The sequence below is a fragment of the Schistocerca nitens genome, chromosome 2 (assembly GCF_023898315.1).
Source record: "Schistocerca nitens isolate TAMUIC-IGC-003100 chromosome 2, iqSchNite1.1, whole genome shotgun sequence".
Classification (NCBI taxonomy): domain Eukaryota; kingdom Metazoa; phylum Arthropoda; class Insecta; order Orthoptera; family Acrididae; genus Schistocerca; species Schistocerca nitens.
In genome coordinates this window covers 1,037,018,918-1,037,043,900 of record NC_064615.1, presented here as the reverse complement: position 1 = coordinate 1,037,043,900, position 24,983 = coordinate 1,037,018,918, and positions in this window count along the sequence as shown.

Genomic DNA, 24,983 nt, shown 5'->3' with positions numbered 1-24,983 from the left:
TTTGCTGCTGTGGATAATTTGGTTTGATTGCACCACTGTTTTATTATGTGTAGCATACCACTGACCTTGTTTTCCAACACTGTTCATGTGTTGGCTGATACCACAACTTACAAGTCATCCAATCCCATCTGAACATTCATCTCTCTTGATTAAATTCAAGAGAGTTTCAATTGAAGACATGCACAGAATAACGGACTAACCCTCAAATGTAAAAACTTAGGGACAAGTTCATATATTTTTGGATATGATCCACCTTTAGAAAAACAATTTTTTTAAAAAATCCCAAACATGCAGTTGCAGGATCAAGGGCGTCAGCAAAGCCTGTAAGAAACGTAAATGCGTACGTCTGTAATGTGTGTTCTGCAATTTGAAAAGCCCAGTTAAATGCTTCGTCAATAGATTTTCCAGTTCTAAACGCAAACTGGTGATGACTCAGGCCATGGAACTCCCTGTAAGCCTGGAGACGGTTACACGGATGCCTCTGATGGACATTAGCCAATGTATTTAACAAGAAAATTGGGCAGTACGATTTTGGCACAAATGGATGCCTTCTTTAGTAATTATTATTTTGGGGGCTACCTGCTGTGAGACCAGGAGCAATGTTTCCGAGTGGATGTGCTCTGGTCCTGATACTTTCCTGTTTCTCAAGTCAGCAGTTGCTAGCGTGATCTCCTCTCGCGCAAACTGACAGGCGACTGTTTATGTAGTGTAACCCCTATACATTATATCCCTAAGGTATGTGTGTGCCTATGTAATCGTTCGTGGGTCGTCACCGGTGAGGAGCAGATGTTATAGCGCTCCTCTTAATCCCCGTGTCGTAATTCCGTCATCCTTCCTTAACGTAGCCAAGAGAAGAAGAGCTTTATTATCTCTATCATAAGTTTGTACGGTATGCCTCATGTGTTTTGCAGTAGATGTGTTGTGACGTAGCGTTCCAAATTTTCTTGTCTAATGGTTATTAGTACGGTTTTAAATGTAGTTTTTGGGTCCTTTTTATTCTTTTAGTGGAATCTGTCAGTCCCATGTGGTGACTGCCTTCTGATAGAGCCTCCTCTTGGGTTTCATATACCGTCTCAATCTAGATACTTCGGATCTCCGGGGAGCATCTGTGTCATGCTGGATAATGAAGATCGGTATGTGTATTCGTTGGGCAGTTTGTGATATTTGCGAAGTCTGTGTGCCTCTCCTCCTAGTTTTCCCTGCTTAATATATTTTAAATGGACACACAGCCATTTGACTGTATTGTTGTTTATTTAATTACGATCCCGATTTCGTCCTTTTATGCTATTTCCAAGTGATAGAGTTAAATAAAATGTAAATGTTGTATGACTAGGGCCTTCCGTCTGGTAGACCGTTCGCCGGGTGCAAGTCTTTCGATTTGACGCTACTTCGGCGGCTTGCGCGTCGATGGGGATGAAATGATGATGATTGGGACAGGACAACACCCAGTCCCTGAAGGGTGAAAATCTACGACCCAACAGGGAAGCGAACCCAGGCCTTTAGGACTGACATTCTGTCGCGCAAACCACTCAGCTACCGGGATAGACAGTGAGTGCGTTTATGTCATTAACATACATTGTAGGATATCAAGCTCAAAATTGGCCATAAATTAAGAGAAATATTCGATCCCCACGAAATGCCAGATGCAAAATCATCAATATATGTCTGCCTGAGAATGGTATGTCATCTAGGGCTGTTGATAAAATGTTGATATATCGATATTTTTCCCGAAATAAAACGATACATATATGGCGAAAATTTTCTCCTGATAAATCGATATCAAAATGGCAATATCGAGCTCAGATATTTTCATTTTATATCTTCTTTTTTCACAATTTGTTCTTTTGAAATTATAGTAAAACATAACTTTAGATTCACAATGTGAAAGAGACTTACTATTTTTTGAGTTCTCATCACGACCAAACTTTCTCTTTGATTGTGTGAAGCAAGTATATGCGGCATAAAAGCAGAAGTCCGATTGCATTTAGGGGGGGAGGGGGGTTGGCGGTGTGAACCGAATAAAAAGTTTCCCATGTCAGTAAATAGCACACCAGTTGCGTTAAAAGACAATTTTTAACACAACTGGTGTGCTGTTTCTTCACTTTAGCATTCATCAAAGGCTCTTGCTGAAAATGATGAACAAAAATCTAAATGAGAAGTTGGTCCTTACGGTGAGTGGCGACGTGTTAGGGTAAATGCTGACGTAATCGGCGCTCGTTCCTACTAACAGAAACTGCAACGTTTAGTGTCACCACGCAATTTTGACACTACAGTTGCTAGGTTGCTAGTGTTGGAGGTAATGAATAAGAAGGGCATGAAGTGTTGTGGGCAAAATGAAATGGCGTGTGACGAGGGCCTTCCGTCGGGTAGACCGCTCGCCTGGTGCAAGTCTTTCGATTTGACGCCACTTCGGCGACTTGCGCGTCGATGGGGATGAAATGATGATGATTAGGACAACACAACACCCAGTCCCTGAGCGGAGAAAATCTCCGACCCAGCCGGGAATCGGACCCGGGCCCTTTGGATTGACAGTCTGTCGCGCTGACCACGCAGCTACCGGGGGCGGACTGCGTTGTGGGCAAGTCCGACACATCATGAAACCGGACCCATCAGACAATTTTTACTGTTCCACTTACAAGCATTTACCATTGTTAGGGAAGTGGTTATTGCCAAGCGTGCATAGTTTTCCTTTCAATTCTTTCTCTAAGCGGGGTAGGTAAGCTGCTAGCTCGTTGACGTGTAGAATAACTAACAGTAAATCAATACTTAAATAAAGAGCTTTAAAACTGGCAGTATATTAACTATGTGCAGTCGATATTTTTACGGGCAGGTAAGTCTTCGTTTTTTTCGTCGATATATTGATATAAACTTTCTTTCGATATGTCGGGAGACTGTTGATGATGAGGTCCCATATTCCGAGGAGCGTAAGGAACGATGCGGGAGACCCGCACCACTGACTAGGCAAGGTCGTAGCGGAGATGGTTCGCCATTGCCTTCCTTCGACCGTAATGGGGATGAATGATGATGATGAAGACAACACTACAACACCCAGTCATCTCGAGGCAGGGAAAATCCCTGACCCCGCCGGGAAGCGAACCCGGGACCCAGTGCGCGGGAAGCGAGAACGCTACCGCAAGACCACGAGCTGCGGACATACAGAGATACTATAATCACATATTTTTAAATATCGATGTACCGGTTTCCCGATATTTAAAAAAAAATATATCAAAAGTCGTGTGATCTGCTTCAGTCTTTGTATTGATGATGACTGTATTGTGATCGCTTGTGGTTACATTCAGATGTACACTATTCCATTTCTATATTTACAGCTGTATTGTTAACTATGGTCACGTCTATATAGCTACTGCCACCTTTATTTCCTATATGTGTAGATGTTTGTCCTTTTTTGTTGATAGTGTACGGGTTGTTCTCACTTAGGATGTCGTTGACGATCTGACATCAGTCATCATTCCTACCACAATGCCTCAAGGTGGATAAGGCATTGATGTCGGCTGCAACGATCGTCTTCTTCCCTCTTGAATAAAGTGCTTATTTACTGAATCGTGTCTCTCTGTGATTGAGTCGAGTGGGAGTACAGGCGTGCAATGAAGCCAGTAGTCATGTGTCTCCACCCTTGGGGAGCTCTACTGATAAACCTGGTCTTTCCCACAACTCTGTGATTTTTGCAGTCTGACACTTGGTGTCCATTATCACTACAGTCACTATAGCAGACACAGCCTCTCTATCTCATGTCGTCTGAGTTGTCTGACGGAACAAACATATTAATTTACCATTTTTTCAGTACGATTCCTGAGGAGACATGAAATCAACGTTAAACTCTTGGGCCATCACGGGGAATTTCCCACTTATTATTCTGCTCACTCCACTGAACTGAAAGATCTTCACGGCTGCCTTGTACATGTGTAGCATTTCAACACCATCTGCAATTGGTCAAAGTACACCCTTACGTGATCCCTGACAATGTCTTTGTACATTTTCTTAATGTTGAGAACTTCTGAACGCCGCCTGCAGACCTTTCTCAGCAAGCTCATTCCAATCAGCTGGGGAAGTTCCCGTGCGAAAGATTATCCTGTCAATCTACTCCGTTGTAGGGAAGCAAATGAAATCACCCTCCTCGCCGCGCGGGATTAGCCGAGCGGACTAAGGCGCTGCAGTCATAGACTGTGCGGCTGGTCACGGCGGAGGTTCGAGTCCTCCCTCGGGCATGGGTGTGTGTGTTTGTCCTTAGGATACTTCAGGTTAAGTATTGTGTAAGCTTAGGGACTGATGACCTAAGCAGTTAAGTCCCATAAGGTTTCACACACATTTGAACATTTTCACCCTCCTCGTATAACTAATCTTTGTGAGGTTTACAGGATACCCCTCTTCTCGAGCCTACTGAGTATTACGTTCAACTCACGCATACTTCAACTACAAGCCCTCAGGTTTCAAGCACGACGGACGGTGGACAGAACAGCTACTCCCGATGACAATACGAGGCCGACTGATAAGCCAATTGCCACATAGTAAAGAGACCAGCAATGTAGAAATTAACAAAATGTAAGAACCCGCTGATGAAGGTGCTGAAACATGTTACGGCATTTATAAAAAACGTTTCCGTAATAGGTAGACCAGACTTCCTGTAAGATGGTCACAATACAGGGTGATTCAAAAAGAATACCACAACTTTAGGAATTTAAAACTCTGCAACGACAAAAGGCAGAGCTAAGCACTATCTGTCGGCGAATTAAGGGAGCTATAAAGTTTCATTTAGTTGTACATTTGTTCGCTTGAGGCGCTGTTGACTAGGCGTCAGCGTCAGTTGATGCTAAGATGGCGACCGCTCAACAGAATGCTTTTTGTGTTATTGAGTACGGCAGAAGTGAATCGACGACAGTTGTTCAGCGTGCATTTCGAACGAAGTATGGTGTTAAACCTCCTGATAGGTGGTGTATTAAACGTTGGTATAAACAGCTTACAGAGAATGGGTGTTTGTGCAAAGGGAAAAGTTCTGGACTGCCGCCAGGCAGCCCGTGACAGAGCACTTCATCACTGGCCCCCAAGAAGCCCTGATCTTACCCCCTGCGATTTTTTCTTATGGGGGTATGTTAAGGATATGGTGTTTCGGCCACCTCTCCCAGCCACCATTGATGATTTGAAACGAGAAATAACAGCAGCTACCCAAACTGTTACGCCTGATATGCTACAGAGAGTGTGGAACGAGTTGGAGTATCGGGTTGATATTGCTCGTGTGTCTGGAGGGGGCCATATTGAACATCTCTGAACTTGTTTTTGAGTGAAAAAAAACCTTTTTAAATACTCTTTGTAATGATGTATAACAGAAGGTTATATTATGTTTCTTTCATTAAATACACTTTTTTAAAGTTGTGGTATTCTTTTTGAATCACCCTGTATTTCGGCTCATCAGTGTAACGCTGCCCATGGCTCCTTCCTTCCTCAAGTGGTCGAGAGCTACCACAGGTGACACCTGGATAAGACGCCAAACTCCACTTTGTCCTTATCCTTCCTTTCTCGCAATGCAGCAGAAGGTGTTTGATGCAGAACACGATGCGCTATATCTGCAAGCAGACTTCTCATGTTAGCCACCGTTGTTCACTCGATCGGAGTTCTTTTCACGGGAAGAGTCAATGAAAAGGAGAGAAGGACCTTCGACGTTGCCTTATAGGCGACAGTGGGAGGAAATCACGGTGGCCGCCAGCTCCCCCCTCCCCCCCACCACCCTCACTGAGGCGGAAAGACGTAAACATCCCGGCGCGGTGCCTCTTCCAACACAGCTGTTGCGCGACGCAGTATCTGCCAGGCTTCTAGGAAATGCGCCGCGATTACCTGGCCACAGAGGGACGCTTTGACGCGGCCGTATTAACAGGGCCTGTCTTTGTGGCGGTGGTTCCTATCGCGGGCTATTGTGCGCCTCGCGATATGAGCTGCCGTGGAAAAGAGGAGAAGCGGAGAGCAGCGCAAAAAAAAAAGGAGCAGAGCGCGCCTGCCGTATCCTCGCAAGTGGTGGGGCACAAACGACACAGAATTTACCACGTTGCTCGCTCGCTCATAAATCCTCTTCCATTATTTTTCCGAGTCCCTTGTTTTAATTGAGTTATAAAACAAAATACCGGCGTCCGGTCCGGCCGCTAACTCGGTGTTACCCGCGTCCTTCCACCCCCGCCCCATCCCCCCCACCGGCCGCTGTCCGCTTTACGCCTCTCCCCTCGCTTTCCGCCGGCGACGCGTCCGCAACACATTGTTTCCGCGTATAAGCAGAGCGCATTCTTTCTGGCGGGGCGGTTCGCTCGCGTAATTTACGCCGGCCGTTAGACTAGGCGCGGCTAACAGGCTTACCCGCAACGGTTAAGTCCCGCAAGCCAGATATCACCATTTGCCAGCCGCTCGACTGCTGACAAATGAAGGGCGGAAAGAGAGAGAGAATGACAAAGGGATGTGTGACACGCCGGATGTGGGAACAGAGAGAAAGAGAGAGAGAGATACAGTGACAGATGCTGACGCAGAGCGGTAATGAACCGTAACAGGTTTCCTGCGGCGCATCGATATTCCCGCTCTTTCTCTTCGCGTCGGAAATTATATGCCGGTAATATCGTTACTTTAGTGCGTGCTGTAATACGGCTGAGGTGAAGCGACAAAGGCTGGCTTGTGAATGCTGAAGCGTTTTACGAATTGTACCTTTATATACATAATTCAGCTGTATTACAATGTAGTGGCAACGGAGGTAGAGCAAAGCCTGCTGCAAGTGGTGCTGATACGTAACTGAAATACGTCATGTACCCAAATCGCCAAGAGGTACTGATAAGTAATTCTTTAATTACAATCCGTTTCAGTCTTCTGATCGTCTCCAGGTACAAAAAAATTATTTACAGCAGCCTCCGTGGCAATGTTATCAGTGTGGCGTCAAATAAACCAAAAGCAATTCTGCTGTTAATAGTAGAATACGTGATATGTCTCTGGTCAATAGTGACATAGATCACTATGTAGAGTGTGTCGATGCTAAAAAATAGAGCCTGATTATGGCAACATACAGACTGATTGTTGCAACATACAGACTGATTATGGCAACATACAGACCGATTATGGCAACATACAGACTGATTATATTGATGGTAGCGACTCAGGGCGGCTTTTATTTTAGTTGAAACCGAACCAAGGAAGTTTCCATGGAGCTATATTACTCATCTCTTCTGAAAATGGGCTTCAGAGAAACAATTTATTTTCTATCCTCACATTGTGATAATGGCAAATGGGATGTTGTGTCTATCACTGAATGAAAGTATCCTTCTTTGTATCTTAAGGCATAAAAGGATAATCGTGTGGACTGTAACGTCGGTACACAAAGATTTCCTAAAGTTGCTGAAGGTATTTAAAAACGATTAAATAAGGCAGTCGAGGATGTTGTTGTTTTCATTTACGAGGAAAATTTTATTGTTCGGTTGCGAGGTGCCGGGGCTAGCAGTGTATTTAACACTAAATTCTTCTAGAATATTCATGTATAAAGGATGCCCTAAGCCCCCCCTATTCTAACTCCGACTTTTTGCTGTTGCACATGGATTAAAAAGAAATGCGAACTGACTGTAATTGACCCTGCAAGTGGAGTAGAAAAGAGTTTGGCACCTGCAATAATTTAATTTGATAAATAAGTTAAATAAAGGAAAGTTTCATTAACATAGTGAGAAATGATAGGGTTGCTCTACCGATTAACAGAATGAAAGTTCTGTCCTAAATAACAATATGATTTATTATAACTCAAAATAATCAACAAAAACACATGAAACATTTACAATACATCAAATTGGCTCAAATTGGATACTCAAATAAATGCTGTGAAGGTGAAGTTGTCCCTAAACTACATTGTGACATTTATGACAAAGTGGTATGTGGAGCCAATTCCTTGCAAATCAAGTCTTAAGAGAGACACACAGCCAACCCAGCATTAATTGCTGCTACATTAGTGAGAACTCAGACAATGAACACCCAAGACAGATCAAAGTTAGAAAAGACAAACAGGCGCGCTCTGCTGAGCTCGGATTATCACCTAGCAAAATTGCCTGCTTTCCTGGTGCTGCGGACACACATTACCAAGCTGTCTTCTTAACTGCACGGACATGATCTGGCATACCGGAGGCAATGGCTGGTTGCTTTGACGTCCCGTCGTGGTGATGATAATGTCGCGAGTATAGCCCGAAACAAATTATCCTGGCCTGGTTGTTCCACACTAAAGACTTCCTAGCAATACAAATGCGCCTCTGAGGGAGATGAAGAAGGCTCGCCACACAATCACTGACGGTACAGTGGTTGATTTTAACAATCGAAGTCACACAGTAACTCTGATACAGTCAACTTTAGCCATAACTGCTCAAGACAGACAACATAGGCCTCTTGTACGCAGAACGCTCAATTGCCAACTGTACTTGGAAAGTTACGTTGAAGTCGAAACTTCAGCAACTTCGTCAAACAGTTACAATTAAATAAAAGTATATTAGACAGCCAACGGAAGGCAGGCTGTCCAGAGCAGCGAGAGCTCAGTCTTGTAACCTACTCTGACCAAAAGGCGAGAGCCGACTCCCGACAAGAGCACCCGTACAAACCGAACACAGAACATTTCCGCCCCCACGACAGTGGCCGTGGTTAACCGTTCCAATCAGCAACTCGAAAACGGGCGGAAAATTCCACTCAATTGCCAGAGCACTACCATTCCACCAATGGAGATTCTTGGCGCCAATTTCTGCGCCGATTTTGCTACGTCACGGAGCTATGCCCTGAGCAAGCCAATCACAGTTACTATACGCAGAAAACGCGGGAATTTACGCGCCAAGGCTGCTTGGAAACACAAGTCATTCCCACGCCTCGCTGGTAGCCCGCCAGAAAGTGTTTTCGCTAAGTTTCTGCGAAGTAACGGAACCTCTAGCCCAGCCGCTACTTCAGGCCCCTCCGGGCGTGTCTTTTGACAATGTCGGCGTCTGGAAAGCATTCACTCGACTCCCTCACACCCATCGGCTTACCCTTTCAAGATCAGCAGAGCCCGCCTGTCACTGGACCACCTGGGTGACGAGAGACGCTGCGTGGGAAGTCCGCGTGTGAAGGAATAGAAACTTTTCACCGCATGCAATTAGAGAGAAAAATCGTAAGATAGAAATATGAGAGGGGGCTTATGCCACATCTCACAGTGCATGGTGCATTATTAGCAAGCGACGTGCCTAGTACCTTCCAGACTCCCATGAAACAAAATGATCGCATCTTCGACATATATTTTGTAATAAGGCGTTAGAACCCCAATTTCACTTCTACATTGTTTATAGAAATGTCTGCTTCAGTGGCAGTTGCATCATTTCCTGCAGCCAAACCTCAAACTGTACATACGCTTTGTCTTTCAAGTGTAAAATTAAAATGAAGTATCAACTCTGAAAACTCTATCAGAATGGATCAAATGGCTCTGAGCACCATGGGACTTGACATCTGAGATCATCAGTCCCCTAGAACTTAGAACTACTAAATCCTAAGTAACCTAAGGACAGCACACACATCCATGCCCGAGTCAGGATTCGAACCTGCGACCGTAGCGGTCGCGTGGTTCCAGACTGAAGCGCCTAGAACCGCTCAGCCGCAACGGCCGGCAAAACTATATCGATTTTTTAATTTCAACTATATTGGGTTTATCATATTTTACTAAATTGTTTTTAATAATTGTTGTAGTCTCCTTAACTAGTACATCTGCGTATATTTTCTTAACTCCTAGCGATACGAATGTGAAGTCTAGAGGTACTTCAACTTCTTTTACATTACTTTGATTATGCATAACATAAAAATGATTCTGTAAAAGGACACAGTTTTTCATCATCTCGGTTCCGAGAGTTCCAGAACCTGTACTGTTAATTGGAATAATCAACATAAACATCATTTCCTCCTCTTTTAACGTTCATGAAAACCACACGTTGCATGTTGTATAACCTAGCAACCAGATCTTCTGAGGTGGTGGTCCAGATTGCTGTACAAACCGGTACCTCTAATACCCAGTAGCACGTCCTCTTACACTGATTCGTCGTGGCATACTATCCACAATTTCATCAAGGCATTGTTCGTCCAGATTATCCCACTCCTCAACGGCGATTCGGCGTAGATCACTCAGAGTGGTTGGTGGGTCACGTCATCCATAAACGGTCCTTTTCCAATCTCCCAAGCATGTTCGATAGGGTTCATGTCTGGAGAACATGCTGGCCATCCTAGTCAAGCGATATCGTTGTCCTGAAGGAAGTCATTCACAAGATATGCACGATGGGGGCCTGAATTGTCGTCCATGAAGACGAATGCCTCGACAATATGCTGCTGATATTGTTGTACTATCGGTCGGAAAATGGCATTCATAAATCCTACAGCCATTACGGCGCATTCCGTGACCACCAGCGGTGTACGTCGGCCCCACATAATGCCACCCCAAAACATCAGGAAACCTCCACACTGATGCACTCGTTGGACAGTGTATCTAAGGAGTTCAGCCTGACCAGGTTGCCTCCAAACACGTCTCCGATAATTGTCTGGTTGAAGGCATATGGGACACTCATCGGTGAAGAGAATGTGATGGCAATCCTGAGTGGTCCATCCGGCATGTTGTTGGGTCCATCTGCACCACGCTGCATGGTGTCGTGGTTGAAAAGAAGGATCCCGCCACGGACGTTTGGAGTGCATTTGCACATCATGCAGCCTATTGAGCACAGTTTGAGTCGTAACACGACGTGCTCTGGCTGTACGAAAAGCATTATTCAACATGGAGGCGTTGCTGTCAGGGTTCCTCCGAGCCATAATCAGTAGGTAGCAGTGGACCATTGCAGTAGTAGCCGATGGGGCTGCTTGAGCGAGGCATGTCATAGACAGTTCCTGTCTCTCTGTATCTCCTCCATGTCAGAACAACATCGATTTGGTTCACTCCATGACGCCTGGACACTTCCCTTGCTGAGAGCCCTTACTGGCACAAATGCGAACGCAATCAAATCGCGGTATTGACCGTCTAAGCATAGTTGAACTACAGACAACACGAGCCGTGCATCTCCTTCCTGGTGGAATGATTGGAACTGATCGGCTGTCGGACCCCCTCCGTCTAATAGGCGCTGCTGATGCACGGTTGTTTACGTCTTTGGGTGGGTTTAATGACGTAGCGGAACAGTCAAATGGACTGTGTCTGTGATACAATATCCACAGTCAACGTCTATCTTCAGGAGTTCTGAGAACCAGGGTGATGCAAAACATTTTTTGATGTGTATATATAGCGCATTCAGTTTTTTAAACTCTTTGTTGAGGAGGTAATTAGGACAGATACTGCTACCAACATTGTGCGAATAGTCTTAGAGTGTTTTGTAACTTACTTTATGCCCGTAAATGGGAAATAGAAGGATTCACAACTCTGGGACGAGAAACACGAAGTCATCTATTTTGTTTTCTTCGTGTTTCTGTTTGGAATTTAATAGCCAGGTCCTTTAGATCTTTAACATTATTTCCAATTTTAAATTTCGTTTTCTCTGTGTACTTTTCAAAATGTTATCTACTTGCTCATTCATAGATCATGCGATTATGTTTTTCCATTTCCTTTTCACTCTGGTATATATTTGGAGAACTTTAAAATCAGTTATCTTTATAGCAGTGTCTAAATGTTCAAATCTACTAAATTAACGATGTCGACTTAAACGACAGTTACCTTCAATTGTTTATAATGAAATGCGCAATTTTAAATTGTATCCCAAACCCTAATTCAATAAAGATTCCTACTCTTTGTTAATCTAACTTTGGACAAATTTACAATTCTTTCATAACATTAAGGTTACATAGATCGGTTACATACTATCTTGTAGCTTAAATCCAAGTTAATGAACTTTTTCTCTTGTCATTTCACTATGTTATTTTGTTGTTTTACGGTTCCACGTTCAATTCAATTCCTTACACAATGATAACATCACTTTTGCATGAGAGCGACTTTCTTATTAAGAAGACATTTACACTTGACGACTCTGGAAGTTGAACATTAACCCATAACTTTTCATTTCACCTTACACGCAATACACGATTTACCTTCTCTTTTTATTTTATAATATTTTGAGATTACGTCGCTTTGTAAACAAATATTCTTAAGCCTCATCTTTGTGTTCCATTTCATAATTTTAAACGTAAAGTTTGGAATTTCAGTATTTCTTCTCTCGCCTTAAAAGAATGGTATTTCACAATTTAAAATATATTATTCAAAGGTCACCGTGACCGCATCCATTGTGTAGGAAGACAAACATAGTTAATGTTACTTTGTTATTTTGTTGGACAACCGATCGATCCAATTTTTGGTCGTTCTCTGATCCATTAATTACTAAAAAGAAAAGGAAAAATGGTATGATAGTACAGATACAGTTGTAAACTGACACAAAAATACATACACGAATGATCACAGTTTTCTGCTAGATGCAATGTTTTTTTTTGTATTTTCTGATCCTTGTCCAAAAAAAAATAAAAGTTAAATGAAAGCTAAATAAAATGCAGCAACTGTAAAAAAAAAAACAACAAGAAATTTTATGAAGGAGAGTGTCGTAAGAAAGACACCAATACCTTCAGTCACGACTATCAGTTCATTACAGTCGAAAGTACATCAAGAAATGGTAGAATTTGTTGGAGACGTAGTGCCTTGATGCAAAATAAATAAGACAGCTCGCATTACTGCACCTACTTTATATATACATGAAGGACTCCACCTCTATTGTTTGTTACACAAGCTTTAGTTGTTTCCAGACGCTTAGTCCACTGTTTTGTAACAGTCAGCAAGCGATAGTTACTTAGGAAGCGTGTGTATTTTAAATGTAATTCTCCCCATTTGTTACAGGCAAAGGTTTGTAACATGCTACAGAATCAGATGACATTTTACCCGCTTACATGAAGGGTTTGAGGAGTCTTTTCCTTATGTTTTCCACCAAAATTTTAATAACACTGGAATATAACCAGTTTTTATGCAATATTGGCATTTATGGATGCGTCGCAGCAATATCTACGTAATTCTTGATATTTACAAGGTCCGTTTTCACGGGCATAAGAAAAGCGACTTGAATTTGTCCCGCCTGTGTACGAACGTAGACTTGCAGTTTCGTTGTCGGAAATGAAAAGTGTTTCACAAAGAATTCCTTGACCAACGCTACCAAAGATACTTTTCTGTTTCCATGTCTGTGGGATATGTTGATTACAGTTTCGTTCTTGTGTGCACTATAACAATTATCAGTGCAGAAAAAATTCATTTCTGCAGATGAAGGATGGTGTGAATGCATGATGGCTGTTTTGTATGTGTCTACTGGAACTCTTTAGGTGCAGATCCCAAAAAGCATGTCCAGAGGACATGCACATGCTACATATCACCAACTTTTAGACTTTGAAAAAGTTCCAATCATTGGCAGATTTCAGAGATAGTTAGCTGTAGAAGAGTGACTGCAGATTCAGTAATAGTGACATGGACTCAGGACCACAGAACAGCAAAAGAGTATGCACATGCCCTTCAAGAAAGAGTTTACCTTGAGAAGTTTAAGATATTTGGATGATTATAATTTTTCTGGGTATCAATATACATTACTTTAAAATATCTATACTATATAACTGACTTTTTGGCCATATTCGAACGGCGTTTCTCAGCGCAACGTTGGTTACACTGGAGCAAAGGAGTCCCTACTTATTACAAAACTGTCGGTGTGACTACATCAAATTTCTGGAAGTGTATTGGCCCTAGAATACCTGCATTACACAGCACTAATGACTGTACTGATCGGGTCTATGCCACCACAGTACGGAAGTCTCTTGTTATAGGCGACGTCACTAGATGCCAGGTTTTAGTGAAACAAATGTGCCTGAGAGTGATATACCAATGGTTGAATTTTGAGGCAGAAGCATTCTCGTCGCCGGAGTCCAGCGGCACGACCATGATGCCAGTGCCATGCTCGATAGTGATACGACTAGGAAACGCATGCAACAACCATGTGTTGGAAACCAGCTGCACCTGCCACCAGCACTAGTTTCCTCATGGGGCTTGGTGCCACAGCCCAGCCAACCTGCCGTCTGCACCTGTGGCTGCCGGTACAGAGTTCCCTCCCTGGGACAATGCGACAGCACCTGCCGCCCTCCAACTCCTGCCAGAGAAGGGCAGATCAAACCCCCCAGACACAGCAGTCTTCTTGCTGCCAGTGATAAACTGCAGAGCTGATGGCCCGGCCCAGGTGTAGTCGCCAACAGAACAGTAGCACCCCACAGTCACCATGGTCGTCACATAGAGAAGCCACTTACTGTCGGAGTGAGTGGTGTCAGCACTGTGGGGCACCTACTGAGCATCCTCTCACCAGGGTGGAAGCTGTTACCTGTTTATCAGCGCCAGCCACGATCAACTAAGTGAGCCGTGTTTTGCCGCATTGAGCCCTGAGAAAGCATGTACCGAGACCAGCCCGTTACCACGCCCACTCGCCACTCTTCAGTGCAAGTGCAGGGGACTGGTCATGATGAGAGAGAGATGGTAGGAAGAAGGCTACACGTGGACTATCTGTCTTGTCGATGTTTGCCACTTGTCTGAAAATCAGTGTTTCCCTTCTGGTGAGCACGTTTTCTTCCTGGTGTGTGTTGATTAGATTAGATCTACTTTCATTCCAATTGAACCGTAGTGAGGAGGTCCTCCAGGATGTAGAACGTGAACTACACCGTCAGTTTCTGTATGGGCTCCCACGTGCTTTCCCAGTGAGACTTTATCCCCATGACCACGCGTGGTCTGTCGGAATGGTATAGTTGGCAACTAGGAGATTTCTCCAGTCATGGGCGTGCCACTGCACAACACAAGATATTGCAGAAGATCGTAGAATTTTTGGAATCTCTGACAACCATGGACAGTGGAGCATTGTTTACTGGAAGCTGGATAGAGGTCTTGAGTTGCCATGGGTGAGTCGTGGTTGTAGTCTATCCCCATGTTAATGAATCTGTGCATTGAGTGAACTGTAAAAGAAACCAATGTGAAATTTGGAAATGGTATCAAAGAAATAAGAACTTCGAAGTCTGCCGAAGACACAATTCTGACAGAGCCAAAAAGGTCTCGAAATATCAAATGATTGGAACTGGTACTGTCTTGGAAAGAACTTATAAGATGATCGGCAGTTCCAAGACTACACTGGACTTGCAGTATAATTTGAAAGGTTATAGGCGATCCTTAGTTTATGCCCTGACAGTAACCACTTTAATTAGTAAGCCTTGCACTTGACTACCTGGCCCATATGTTTGCTAAACTGATATTGTCCTTCGACTGTGGTTGTTATTGTTGTTGTTAGCCTGCATTAGAGGTTATCACATTTTAGCAGAATCAAAATGGATTTGAATGCTTAAGTAATCTAATGAAATGGTGGTGGTGTCATTATTGTAGACATTTGTTAATGTGTGAATAGTATATCAACATAGAACTGATCTTTTAAAAAAATTATTGTACATGTTTATTGAACATCAAATAGGAGACTATACAATGATCTGTTAGCAACACAAATAGATGCAAAAAATGATTAAAACCCCAATGGATGGCGACTGGTTGACAAAGACTTAGGTTTGTCTGATTCAGGTATTTACTCTGGCTCAAACCATGGATAACACAATCTGAAATTATCTATCGCTGAATAGACTTTGATGTATTTAGCTTACGCTTAGCTTAGCTTACGCTTAAATTACGCGAGACCGTGATTCTGTTTACCTTAACAAGCTGGATTAGCAATACTATACCTCTTTCTCGATGCGTAGCACTGTCTTAGACGAAGGTCGGGGTTCGAGCTTCTGCAGTGCAGTGATGTGCAGCATCTATAATTCGTTATCATGGGCTATATGTAGCTAACAAGTCTCAAATGTCCACTGTAAGATTTACTATTAGAAAATTGCCTCCTTGTTCTTAATTCCAGAAAATGTTGTTCGAAGGGGAGTCACCATAAATATCTCACAAGCATTAACAATGTATTTGCTCCCATCAGTACCTGCTCATGTTGATAACTTTCTGTCATGTCATAGAAATGATGCCTTGGCTGTAAAATCAACATTAAAGGACAGCCTTGAATATGAAAAGTACTGAGTGGGTGACTCGTCCTCACTCGAAGTGAAACAGGTTTAGTGGAACGAAGATCAGGTGATACTGAGGGATTTAGATTAGAAAATGAGACTCTAAAAGTAGTAAATGAAAATCACTACCTACTTGTTTAGCTAGTAAAATAATTAATGGTGGCCCAAGTGTAGAGGAAAAATGCAGACAAGCAAGAGCACAAAAAGCCTTTTCTGAAAAAGAAATATGCTTTAACAAGTAGAGTAAATTTAAGTGTCAGAAGTTATTTTCTGGAAGAATTCATATGGCGTGTAGCCTTTTACAGCAGTGAAAAGTAGACGCTAAACAGTTAGATGGAGAATATAGTTTATGATATGTGGAGGAGCAGGGAAATGCTAAAAATTAGATTGGTAGTTCGTATAATTAATGAATAGTTAACTGAAGAGAAAAGAATTTTATGACGTAGCTTTGTTAAGAGAAAGGATCGGTGGATAAAACACCCTGAGGCAATTTGGTAATGGTGGTGAGTGTGGAGGAAGGGGCAGGGAATAGTAATACATGGAGATTAAGGGTTCATTACAGTAAGGAAGCCCAAGTGGATGTAGGTTGCAATAGTTATGCAGAGATGCGTGGAGAACTAGGGGGAGGGGCAAACAAAGTGGTCCGGACGAGTTGGTACGATTGAACGTGAATGTATGCATATAACCACGCCCTGTGACGGGAAAACCATTCGTACGTCCGCCACGTGATTCACACCAGTTCATAGCGTAGTGTGGGCTGTGTTACTGCGAGAGGAACAATCCAAACGATTCAGTGGTACTCACAGTGGAGCAGCGGGTGTTCGTTATGGAAACTTCAGTGACGACCAAGTCGTGGAAACGATGTGGTCAGTTGTTTGCTGAGAAGTTAAATGGTTTCAAACTGCTAGTAAAGATTGTGATGTAACTCTTAGTCCGATAATGGCGTCAGACACGATCTGTTTTGAATAAGTCAAACAACATTCGGGAACGCTTCCACCACCAGAAAATGCAGCTGCAGTTACCCAGAAAATGCTTCAGAATCCTACTGAATCAACCCAATACCTGTCGCAAGTGATTGGCATATCACGTTGATCATACGGGCGAATACACCACCTATACCTTCGGACTGGTCGCGGCTCTAGCTGGCCACCCAAGTCACTTGATCTGTCAGTGTGCGATTACTTTGTGTGAGAAGTCCTCAAGTCCAAGGCCTCCAGAAACTGCAGCAGAACATTTCAGATGAGACTGCAGCAATTCCAGCACTTCCGATTCGCCTTCGGAAACTTGCCGACCAAGACCCAAAAGCGCCAAGAGAAGAATGATGGTCACTTTCAACATCTGCTATAGTCAGATTACCACTGTATTTTCTGCTATAGTCAATACTGTATTTTCTTTCCCGTTTCTTTTTACCCTGGAAGTCTGTCCTCCAGGCCACTTTTATTTGTCACCCCCCCCCCCCCCCCCACTGCACTGTATTTGCAACAGTCTGCTATGATTACTCGGAGATTGTCACACCTGTCGCCTTCTTTTATCTGTTAAGCGGATTGTTTCTGCCGCCATGTCTAGTTCCTAAGAAAACCCTAGTTTCCCTTCGTTCTGTCGTTAGTCGTAGCTACTCAAATCTCTCAGCTGTCCTTCCGAGATCAGCCCTGACGACGGAGATAAGCTCTCCCATTAGCATTACGTTCTCGATGTTACTTGTTATTTTCACCTGTTATTCTACTGTTTCATATAATTCTTCCAGAACTTGGAAAATAAATAAAATTACGAATTTTACAGGTTCAGCTGCATTTTTGATCATATATGAGGCACTGAGAGCACAAGCGGACTAACCCTGGAGAAGTCAATATGGAGGAAACAGGTCTCATAATACGGGCCCACAAAATAATGTATGTTTGTGATACATTGCAGCCTTGTAACATGCATATGATGTAACTGTGGTTTTATTGAACAATATTTTGACATAGATAAATTACAAAAGTACTATATAGTAGAATATTAGCAGTTTTGTTGTGGCTTAGTCCATTTTCGCTCCAAGTAGTTGAACATTCTCAATGACAGGTCCGTTAGTACGCTGATGCATGTGACAATAGTATTCATTACTAGTATACATTGTACACATTACATGTAACATTTTACATTGGTTTCTGTAATGTTACGCATTGTGTTACATTTCAAAATCATCCACAGGCAATGTTTCTACAGCATTTGATGACGTTTGTAAAGTTTTGTAGAAATCATGATGAAGTGGAGGTACATACGGAAGCAAACTTAGCAGATCCTTCTTTTTTGCCTCTGTAATTACATTTCCATTAGGATAAAGCAGTTCGAGCTTGCTGATGCATGTGGATGTTCGTTTGGCCACATCAATTTCCTGAAATGGCTCTTGGTTTTGGTTCGAGTATTTATACAATATTTTGAATCTGTTGGTTGCTTCATACCGCAGCCACTGTATGTTCAACCATTGTACTTTACAATTGCCAGAAGACATTTTTCGATTCGTGATGTTTCTTTCGAGTTGTTTTGTTGAAAAGAAACATTCCGCATTCATATTAATTACCTTGAATGGATTCCTTTTTCTGGCACTCACTACCACATCATTCCAGTGTTTAGGACGGTAAATATTAGGAAAATACTTTTTTCGTTTCTGAACTAAGCCAAAATCCTGATCACAGGGCAGGTACGAGTGTCCGCTAACTAAAAATTTATGGTCTATTTCCTTCACAGAGAACTCTGAGCTGTTGACAATGTATTGGCACAGTACAGCAACCTTTATGTTTCTATTCTGGCCTCCGCACTGATCAGAGTACATAATTAGTTTTTCAGTCCTGACAAAATTGCGTATGAAGTACAGCAAACAAGAACCAATTTATTGTGGCCCTCTCGACGCAATGGATTCATGCCACAGAAACATGTATACATCATCATTGTGCATATTGTGGATGCCAAAGCAATATGTCCACAACTGACGTTTGTAATAGCAAACTCCAGTTGAGATGATCGGTGTAGGCAAAGTTTTCATCAAATCAAATGTTATCACTGTAACGTTACCATCTGATTTGCTAAGCAATGTATCACTATGTAAACCTGCCCGTGCATACGCAGCTTTTTGCTGATGGAATTCACGTTCTGAAATTAACTCCGTCCTCTCCTTATCATTATCGGCAGCTGTTATTTTTACCTGCAAAGCATCACATGTTCGACAAGAGTCGGACACTGGTGGATGAAATGACAAATTGAAGTTTTCGTAAAAAATTTTGCGGAAAATAAAATGAGAAACGGGCATTTGCTCCTCTGCACAGTACAGTGAATACATGACTGATAAATTTAAATCTGGTCCTAAATACTTTCTACCGTTATTTTTATGATACGCATAATGGCTTTCATACGCCGGGAATTTTTCTATGAAACGTTTTACTACATCAACTTTGTGGCGAGGTGTTTTATTACCAGGTTCACCTTTACCTCTACCATCACGAGGAGGGGTGGCTTTTTCCCCTTTATTCTTGAGTACCCTATCGATTCTTCCAGCAGATACGGCTAAAGTATTCTGAAAGAATCTTTTGCACACCCTCGTTTCAGACCCATTTGAATTGAGCAAGTAATACAATCTCGTCTTCTCCCTACGTGAATGTTGCTGACCTACGTAAGACCGTGCTTTATCAACGACTTTAATCATGGTAAACAGGAAAGCCGACTGCAGATCGTGGCTGCCTAAATTATAAAACTCATTGAACACTTGTTCCTGCTGTTCTTCGTTGATGTGTTTGTGGCACTCATACCGGCACGTACACTCGCTGATTTTCCGCAATTCCTTTCGAGGTACAAGGTTACCCTTACGGTTTACATACTCTTGACCTAGAGCTCTCCGTTCTTTCCTAACGTTACGAAGCCATTTATCTTCGTTTCTAAGGCGCTTCTTTCCTCGGCTCCGTACCACGGCATCGTCGTTCGTCTCTGGCACGTCCTCTGGAACAGTTGTTGCTGCAGCCGTGCTCGCTCTCGCGTCTCCCGGCACTTCCCCATCGGACGCAAACATCTCTGTAATAACAATATCCATCCCTCAATGTAATATTAACTACACTACAGTAATGGTCAACGTGTGCATTGGTATCCACAGGCGAAGCAATTGCTCAACACAACTCGGCGGGCGGTAAAACATTGTTGTACACATAACATTACAAGTGATCGTTACTTGATTACACAAAATAGCAATACATAAAGTATTGTTTGTATGTCATTCTGTTGTCGTATGGAAAACAACCTGCATTTTCTGAACAAAGTCACCATTCGAGATACGGTACATCTAGACGTGTTTGCATATGAACGCGTTAGTGTACAATCGACAATGTTATCCGCAAAAAAGGAATGGAACACAATAAAAACTAACCTTCCAATTGCTCCTCCACGCTTTTCGCAGGGGCTGCCATGCTGATCAACTGAAATACACGTCCACGTGGTCACTGGTCCAATACGTTGTTCCACACTAAATACACAAGTCTTTCGTTCGCCGGCGTCACGCGCAATGGCAGTGGACGGAGAGCATAGAGCACAAATGGACTATGACGCATAGTCCACTCCTGCTCTCAACGGTATCTATCGGCGGTTGAGTGCAACAGCAATGTTTACGTTGCTACATTAGACAAACCTTCAGATAAACAAACAGATCAACATGCATTGCATAATACTCGTATACTGTTATCACAACATGTCAATACCTCAAATTCACAAAAAGTGTGGGTTAGTCCGCTTGTGCTCTCAGTGCCTCATATATCGTTCATTTTTTATTTATTTATCTTTTTTGTGATGGGTGATCTTAACATCATCCACTCATTTGCTACCCAGCATGATATCTGCCTTGTTTTCCTCCTTGTTTTGTTCATTCATCCTTGTCTTACTCACAACAGGTCTGAGAATTTCCAATTTCTTCATCTTTAGTAGCGTCCCTGCATTTCCTACCGCTATTTCACCGCTTCTTTCATACTGTACCACATTCGTCGAATCTTGACCACGGTCACCTCGCTTCCGTGCCTGCTGGTCTTGGCTTCCAACATGATTAATGCTGGAAGTATGCTCTGCACTCTCCGTATTTACTGCATTCAGAAAATAATGTGGTAGTACACCACTGGCTTCCTTGTAACAGTTGTACTATCTTTCAAACTGTTCTTAACACCGTATTCAATATTCAGTCACAAACCAGATGGACTAACTGCCCGTGATGACTGGGTGTTGTGTGATGTCCTTAGGTTAGTTACGTTTAAGCAGTTCTAAGTTCTAGGGGACTGACGACCATAGATGTTAAGTCCCATAGTGCTCAGAGCCATTTGACCAATTTTTTTGACTAACTGCCTCTTCTACATCCTGTTGATACTGATGGCGTTGCAACCACAGTCAGAAGTCAAGACTCTTTTACCCACTTTTCCATTGAGATTTTCATCTTATCCACCATTAAAGTCGTTGCTCTTCTTCAGCCGCAATCCCAAATACAGAAACTTACCGCTGAATCTCGGTTTTCTTAAAGATGTGTCTCTCCACAGAAAACCACATTCACCGCCTCCTCCACCCGCCCTAAAGCCATTGCCTGACAAATGACGGCGATAAATATTACTTTCCAGTTCAAATTCCATCGTAGTTGTATCTTGGTTTAGCAACTAGTGATGTTCGATGATCGTAGTTGTTTACATAGTATCGATGTTGAAATTTAAAAATAGGTACTTCAGTGTCAATAATGAAAACTTAGACATCACACCATTGATGTTAAAATATCGTTCCTCGATGTTGTCCAAAAAAGTATCATGTTACTTGTTATCAATGTGAATAAAATTCTAGTGACTTAAACGAATTGTTCTGTTAATATTGCAGAAAGGCGTGGGGGAGGGGCATATTACGCAGTAGTAGCTGGGGGGAACCGCTCATTCGGAGAGGTGTTCCAGTGCATATCAGATTAGAGCGAACGCAACGAGGATGATTACACGGTTTATCCATTGCAGAAGCAATACCGGTTTCGTTGCCTACTTGCAGGTGAGGTGATTGCCTTCTAATTTTGTTGATACTAGATTTCCTGTTTACCGCGTCTTTCAAGGGATAAGGTATCACCCTTCTGCTGTTATTAACACAATGAAAAGATACACTGTCCAGTTACATTAATGTGACCATCTGTCAAAAGCCTGAATAACCACCATTTGAAGTACGGGCTGCTGCAGAACGTGCAGAAAGAGAGTAAGTGAGGTTCTGTGAGGTACCGACTGGGATGTGGAACCATGCTGTGGCCGGGTGTGTTAGGTTTCTCTGTTGAGGATCCATCTTGAGAACGGCCCTTTCCAGTTGGTCCCGCAGATTCTGTGACCATCTGTCAAAAGCCTGAATAACCACCATTTGAAGTACGGGCTGCTGCAGAACGTGCAGAAAGAGAGTAAGTGAGGTTCTGTGAGGTACCGACTGGGATGTGGAACCATGCTGTGGCCGGGTGTGTTAGGTTTCTCTGTTGAGTATCCATCATGAGAACGGCCCTTTCCAGTTGGTCCCGCAGATTCTCGATTGGGTTCAAATTCTGGGAATTTACGGTAAACTCATCCTGATGCTCTTCGGACCACGCACGTAGAATAACGGGATCAGCCAGGGAATGGCACTACAACATTCCCCAGAACACATCGCCATATACACGCCAACGGCCATCTATGCGATGGAGCATCAAAGATGATTCATCTGAAAAGGCCACCTGCCACCACTCAGTGGACGTCGGGTTGTGGTAAATTTTAGCCTTCGTCGCCGATGAACAGTAGTCAGCAAAGGTGCATGAACCAAGCGCCTTCTGCGGATTCCCATACGCAGCAACGTTCGCTGGTAGCCCCTTGGTTCGTCTTGGCGGTCAGTTGTTCAACAATTGTTCGTCTGTTCGCCCGTACACATGTCTGTGGTTAGCCCCTCTCACCTACATCCCACGGTGCACCACGGTTCCTTCGGCGTCAGTTTTGAATAGTGTCATTTCGCCATCCTCAGTATAATCACGGCGGAAAGCGAACAGTTCGCAAACTTAGCCGTTTTGAAAATACTGCCTCCGTTGGCGAAAACGCCAATAATCATGCTCTTTAGGACGTCAGGTATATCGCTCCGTTTCCGGATTACGACAACGACGTTTCTGTGCCCCCTCCCCTTTCCCCGCCACACTTTATGTACCTTGCACTGCTAGTGCTGTCATCTTCCGTCAGTGAGTGGTTAATGCACGTTGATGTCCAACATAGACAGTGGTCACATTAATATTACTGGACCGTGGATATTTATCAGAGAAACACACGTAAACGGAGTTTATAAATGCCTTTAGCAGTGAACACAAAGCTGATGTTGGCCCATCACAATCACGCTGACAGCATTAAAGTTAGCATCTGGCTGTGGGCAAAGAGTGTACTGAAATTAAATGAAACAGTACGATGGAGCACACGCACACAAACATTATGCAGAAAACCCAGTTAACAACTCACTGCTGTGTTGCAATTAGTCACTGCAGGGACTAATTTATCCAATGGCCTTACCAGAGTGAAAATAACGGAGTATGCAGAAATGGAAAGTGATAGTGGGACAGTGTCACCTCGCAGACAACTCTTCACATGTTGGCGCGGCGGTTGTGACGTAGACGATACAGAACGGCTGCGTAACTGAACTAAGAGCTTAACAACAAGATGCTGGCGGCCTTACAGCTACTCAGATTTTCCGTTGAGCAGGTCCCCTGGCTCCGGACTACAAATTAAGGGGCGGTGACCTGAAAGGAATCACTCCTGACTCTTCCCTTGAACAAGGCAAGGGTGAGGACCTCCCATAGTTGGCACGAATTGACCATATACCGCATAAGGCAGCGGACGTGCATTGTGTTTTCCTTTCTTGGAGCCAGTTATGTCGGGACTGACTATTCTTTCGTCTAACGGCCAAAATTGGCGCCCTTTTCACATCACCAAGACCTTTGAGCAGCAGGCACAAAAATATTTGCTTTGTAAATAAAACCACCTTTTCTTGCTGCACTGGATTTTATTTCTCCCAGACGCGTTTCGAATTTTTCGCTTTAAGGCGTCATCTGTGGGATAGTTCTTCGCATTTTTGATTGGCATCTGCTTTTCCTCTCATCTAGTCACATGCTGGAGGTCTCACTACAAGTCTCTTTACGAAACATAAGCATGTTTTTGTGTTCCGAACTTTTCATCTTGTTTGCCCTTATTGTTGCGATGTACAAGTGTTCTGTCACTGGATATAGATATTTGATCAAAATATCTATAACTAGTGACAGAAGACTAATAGCGCATCACATAAATAAGGAAAATTCTTAGACTGACCATTTTTTCAAAGTAAAGGGTTCCGTTCAAAGGTAAAGATGACAATCAACCGTCACTCGCATTTTGATATTACAGCTGCAAAACTGAGATCCTTCGTTTATAATACACAACTAGGTCTTGAGATAACGGTATACAAAAAAAATATGGATAAAGAAATCCTTAGGTGTGCTATTAGCATGTATGAAGAGATATGAGGGTATTGAAAGGATAATTCGGTATTTAAAGGGAGATGAAAATCCAATAGTCATGGGAGATTGGACTACGGTTGCAGGGGAAGGAAAAACAGAAAGGATTACGGGAAAATACGGGCTTGGCATAGGAATGAGAGAGGAGAAAGTCAAATTGAATTCTGCAATAAATTCCAAACGGTAATAGTGAAATACACCGCTCAAGAACCCAGTGAGTAGGAGGTATATCTGGAAAAAGGAGGATTCCAATTAGATTACATCATGGTCAGGTAAAGATTTCGAAATGGGATATTGGCTTGCAAGGTGTACCCTTGAGCAGATTTAGACTCAGACCACAATTTAGGAATTATTAAGAGTGAATCAGTGCGCAAAG